This window comes from Tachypleus tridentatus, chromosome 11 (assembly GCF_004210375.1).
Source record: "Tachypleus tridentatus isolate NWPU-2018 chromosome 11, ASM421037v1, whole genome shotgun sequence".
NCBI lineage: Eukaryota > Metazoa > Arthropoda > Merostomata > Xiphosura > Limulidae > Tachypleus > Tachypleus tridentatus.
Window position 1 is genome coordinate 6,704,733 of NC_134835.1, and position 6,150 is coordinate 6,710,882.

General features: G+C 33.4%; 1 non-coding gene across 1 annotated transcript; it reads right to left on the reverse strand.

Annotated features, from left to right (window-relative positions):
• Nucleotides 1–2,000: 2,000 nt before the first annotated feature.
• On the reverse strand, nt 2,001–2,073 carry TRNAA-AGC (transfer RNA alanine (anticodon AGC)). The gene has a single exon. It is a non-coding gene; the product is annotated as a tRNA-Ala (tRNA).
• Nucleotides 2,074–6,150: the final 4,077 nt, after the last annotated feature.

Sequence of the window (6,150 nt, forward strand, 5' to 3'; positions counted from 1 at the left end):
CCTGAACAGTAATTGTAGAAAATGTACAGCGTTAATATAATTACATAAACATAAGCAAAGGAAGTGTGAAAATTGTTTTCTGAAACTGAAATTAGTATAGTGAGAACCGAAAATGTATTTATTAAGCCCGAAGCTTGTTTTATTTTGTTGTTGTTTTTTAATTACGCGCAAAGCCTACACGAGGGCTATCTGCACTAAGCCCGAAGATGTGTTAATACATTAAAAATTGTTGGAAACATTGCTTATAGAAATTCTTAAAAGCGCCAATCAGCATAAGATTACCATACAAAAAAAGGCTAAAAAATATAGTTATTAAGGAAGTTAATCATGCAGTTAAGATTGAAGATAACCAAGAGTTAAAAATCAAGGCTTGGATAGCATTAGTACTAAAGTTGAAATAATAATCGGCAGGAAGACTCCATGAAGAAAAAACTATAAAAATACTTTTAGTGACTGAAGATAATGCTTCTAGTTTGGTTGAAAATGATTTAAAAATATAATATTGACATTTTAAAGTTGAGGAGTGTAAACATTTATTCCAGTTACACATCCTAAATGTCAGTAATTTGAACATGTGTCGGACACATTTATAAATATTATAACATTAAAAATACGTGAGATGAGTCGATGGTAATCCTGAAGTTAAAATTTGTCCAGTATCAATAGATCAGACAGTTTGTGTGAACTGCGATAGAAATCATCATATATAAGTTCTAAATTTTACAGTTATTATAAATAGAAAGAAGGAAGTAAATATAGAAGCATATCAAAAACCGGTGGAAGGAAAACATGTGCTGAAGTACTTACAGAACCTCCTTATTGTACATCTAAATGAGTGTTGGAACAAGTTTGAATTATTTAGAATGTGAAATATCTTAATTGAGATCAAAGACACCAAAAGCAGTGACATGGTAATGTATGTATGTGATACTTTAATAAATCGGGTAGATCTCAAGTTGGATCCTATAATGCTATATTAGAAAGTCACTACTTTACTTATGAAATCCAATCAACAATTAACACCTGGAATAAATTAAATCTCTATAGAATAGTTAATTTAGGAACCATATACATTAATATTCGTGGTAGTATCTAATATAATAATCTATAAGAAGTTGGATGAGTTACAGTATTGTACAAAAGTTAATAGAATTAAAATAATACGTATATCATAAACTATGTTAACTAACTGTAAAATTGTTAAAAGTTGTTTAAAGGTCTAACGTTAGGTTGTAGAGTAACTTTATATGTTTATTACTTGATAATAGTGAGTACGCTAAAACGTTAACAATAACTAAAACTATAACGTGCGCAAGTTAATCTATAACTTACAGTTGTAATTTCCTTTTTTTCATCTAATATAGGCAGTGGCGTATTTAGGTGCCCATTGATAGTTTTATTCTGTATAAAATTAATGGGATTCAAGGCCCACAAAAATTATTAGCCCTGGACTCACGAAACATTAGATCCGCCATTAAATATCGGCCGTATTTAATAAAGGCTTGTTGATGTTAGGCCTAAGACGACTAGACTTGCAGATTGTGGTATCTATTAAAATTATTTTCCGTTGTCATTGAAACTCTGTATTTGAAGAAATATTAATCAGTGATGACGAGAAACCCACTTGTTGAGAAATTTATATGCAAAAACTGCTCGTTTGGGCTGAGAAAACACTTTACATAGAAGAGCGAACAACGTTTCGACCTTCTTCGGTCATCGTCAGTTCTTCTATGTAAAGTGTTTTCTCAGCCCAAACGAGCCGTTTTTGCATATAAATTTCTGAAGAAATATTGTTGCAATAAAAAGACTAAATTGACCGTAAATAGTTTGAGTTTGTTTAACATATCTTTCACGTTGCACAATTATCAATTGTTACATATCTATTGTAAAAAAATATAGTCATCCTTAAAATTCTTTTAATTAGGTTTATTACATCCTTAGAGTAAGTAAACATATGATCATCGAATTCTTCGGTAAAAGGAAGTTTAAACTTTAGAGTGTGGAGGCGCCGGGCATCGATCCCGGTACTTCTCGCATGCTAAGCGAGCGCTCTACCATCTGAGCTACGCCCCCTCCACGATTGTATTTATCAGTAAGCTTTTTTATAGATTAAAACATACATGTGTGATCAATGTTTCTAAATAAGAGAATGATTGAATAATAAATAGTATTGAGTAATAGTTTGCCTTCGACATTTCCGTTCTTTCGCTGTATGCTATATATGCATTCGCTTTAATTTCGACAGAATTGATAATTGTAAATATGAGCATTTCATTATTTGAATACACTAGCTTTCGAAATGTACCAGAGAATAACTGATGATGTAAAAAAAAAAAAAACCGTTAAGATTATCTTATACTGTAGGAGATGTTTCAGGTTTTATTTATGTGTGATATTCTGTCGCGTGCGGAGGGGGAAAATAAAAAGGGCTGGTTGCACTTCCCAGGGAATACTGTGCCACAGCCCAGTGAAACATCTTCTATGCCCACAGCCACCCCACCACCTGTAAACCAATCATCTGAAAAGTATACCCAAACGGAATTCCTTAATAAAACATCTCAAGGCACACAAACTATCGAGGAAGTAACAAGAACTAGCGAGTCTTCTACCATGACTGACAATATCCCAACAGCAAAAGCAGTATCTCAAACTAAGACAATCATGATTAATCAAAATACCCAGTATCCTGACGATAAACGTATCACGAGAGCAAGCAGCAAGGCTACCTTTTTCAAAAGTTTTCCGTGGCTCAACGAACCACCCGTCCCATCCAACTCGGATAATTCTTGTTGCTCTGTGGTAAAGTCGCCGGTCTTCAAAAGATTTCCCTGGCTTGACGAACCATTCGACCCGGACACTCCGTGTTGCTCCATGGAAGAGTCGCCATCTTAGTTCAAAATACATCCAAGCTACCACCTATGTGTTTTGTGTTCTTTTATTATCATTTGCTTTGTTATCATATGTATGTCAATTGTTCTTAATCTATGTAGTTTCTTTCCCTACAGCTCTTCTTCCGGGCACGATCAGGGCCTACATTCGGCGCCCTGGCCGTGAAAGTGGGTTTTCTCGGGGTACTCCCGTTTCCCCCCCCACAGCAAAAGTTCTGTTTCATAGGATCTATAGATCCCAGCCCTGAAAAGAGGTACGTCATTTTGATTTCTAAATTTTAAATCAGTATCCAAATTTTTGAATATCCAAAATTTTTAAGAGTTTAATAGCTAATACATATAAGTCATGAGACCTAATCATGTCGGCGCACTGTGTTTGCATCTCTCGGCTCTCTCCAAGACAAGACAACATCCTTAAACAATGATTTGTGGGTGTTCTGCTGAACCTTCCTCACCTTTCTTCGTCGTCTCTCTAGCCGGCAGGATCTCTTCTCAGCTCTTCCTGACGCCCCTCAATTAAATTCAACACATTATCAACTTCTAGGTCATTCGTGACCATCGCGTTGTACGAATAACTAACATGCCACTCCTGACCATATCTCTCGCTCCGTAATCAGGTAATTAATTTATTCTTGCCTTGTGTGGGGTGAAGAGAAACAGCAGTTTCTGACCGCCCCTGGTTATTTTTCGTTCGTAATGAACGAAATCATAATTTAACCAAAATTCCTACCATGACCTAAGGTCCCAGGGAATCACATCGTGTATAGATCTGACGCAGTAACTTCTCCTGAGTAAACGTATGCTTCCGCTTTGATAAACTATTTTTTACATAGTTTGCACTCACCCAAACTTGTCCGTGTCATTCTGAAAAAAAAATGAAAATTTAATTGTAAATTAACCATAGAGTTGGATAACGCATAATTAATGTACCATTGTGTATTAAGGTAATAAATACAAATGAACTACTTCATGATTAATTCATGGTGACATTTATACCTCAGTATTTGTAATTTAATTACAATAGTTAGGTCAACACACTCAGTACTTTTATGTTTATGAAGCAATGGTTATAAAGGAATAAAATGTAATTTGAAGATTTATATGAACATGGTAAAAGTTTCTGTAGGTATGTATGTTTACTCATAACTAAGATATTTTTAATGTAATATCAGGTGTGTTGATGAATATATGTTTATCACATGGACCACCCACCACTGCCTTACCAAAGAGGACTTCTATTAATTACATTAATTTGTTTTTCTATTCATTGGATAGTAGATCAAAAGTTCTAAGTTTCCTATCATTAAACTTTCTGTTGTCACAGCCTGGCATGTATCAGTGATATCGGTTGAACGAACGTAGTTTTGTTTCCAGTACATATATATTTTGTTATGGTTCAAGTATCGTATGTGCTAATTGGATCAAAAGAACAAGACCTAATTATGAGATTAAATTTTGATTCCGTGTTTATAGCCATGATTTTCAGTTTTTATTTTCCTTGTACTGAATGGAAATTCTTAAATTTTATACTTACGATGTTGTTAGGGTATACAGGGAAAACACATAAAGTACTGCTGTAGTTTGGGATCACTGTAGTCACTGGCTGCTCAGAATTATTATCCTGACCTCAAAATTAAGAAAACTGAACATATCACCAGCACGTAATTTGGTCAATTGATAACATGAAATCACTTCTCACATTTCTTCAAGAAGAGTAGTCAAATGATGCATTTGAAGGGAAAATACATATTATATGCATTGACATTTATTTATACCTGTAAGACTATTTAAATTTTGCTTTTTTAGTTTTTAAATGAAGAAATATTTATGTAATTATTTTCTCCCAATGGAAAGACGTCAATTAAGTTCAGTATTTCTACTTTTATGACTTATAACTAAAACCATGAATCAAAAGACCTCCAGTTGTAGAACGTCCATAAAATAATGTTAGTCATGCTACAACAATCTAAAGCCAGTTTTATAATCAATGACTCAGGTCGTTGATTCTCTGTTCTCAATGTAACAAGTTTTTTGTGTAATACAAGCTTTTGTAAATTAACCAAAGTGGATACTGTGCAAGGAAGTGAATTTTTTGTCATTTCAACAGACTACAGTAAAAATATAGTTTAAATTCTTGCCAAGTTTCATATAATTTTGATGGATATAAGAGATGTGACAAAGCTGTATACATGCATGAAAGCTGTGTTTGTTTATATGTAAATGTTGTTAACCTGTGCTGATAAAAATTCCTATAATCATTAGCACATTCACAAGACTTGTACATTAACCTACAAAAAATCAGTGCTGACTTCTTTCATGACAACCTCAATTGCATATAATTTTACGATATTACACTGCCCTTACTCTCTAAAGAGCAACCCAGGATGTTCATATTTCAAACAATTCTAAAGCCACAACAAGAGCCCTGGAAGTGGAACATTAAATGAATACATATTTTAATAAATCAAATATTTACAAGTCTTTTGTTGATATCATAACCTGTTTTCTGCTGAATTATACTTAAATTATTTCATGTTATAATTTTATTAAAGTATGCTTCACCTTTACTGTGGTAAAATGGATTTTCTTGACATTTAAGTAACTGAAAACTTTAATAAAAACACATTGTATCTAATTTGCAAAAATATGGTTCATTTGACAAAATTCAGTACATTTATTCAACGTAGTTATTAAACAACTCCAAGCCAGTCAGCTGGTATATTAATGTCCAAAAATGTTAGTCTACTTGTTATGGATGATTTCTAAATCCAACAATATTATTGATGAGTGTTTTTCAGTATTAACAATTTTAACCAAAATTCCATAAGCTATGTCTCCCTCAGCCTATGGACTTATACAGCTAGAAATTGACTTTGATACCATTGTGAGTAGAGCAAAGATAACCCTTTGTGTAGCTTTGTGCTCAATGACAAACAACAACAACCATAAACTATGCTATCTACACCAAAGTTTGAGTTAACTAGTGATAAAGTTAACAATATAGTATAGTTGATAAGAAATGAAAGACCCAATAAATCTGGTCAAACCCCGGATTTTAATTTTGCACGTCCATAAACTTTCCACTGTCTCACAGGGACCAAGTGTTAAAAAACAGAATGCGTTACTTGCATAAGCAAAGTTTACACCTTTAATTTATATATATATTTTTCAGAAAAAATAAAGTACAGACGGTCCCCTCTGAAATTGCTGCACACGCTACGTCCTCTTACATGTGGCTGTCTTATTTATATTGTAAAGCCAA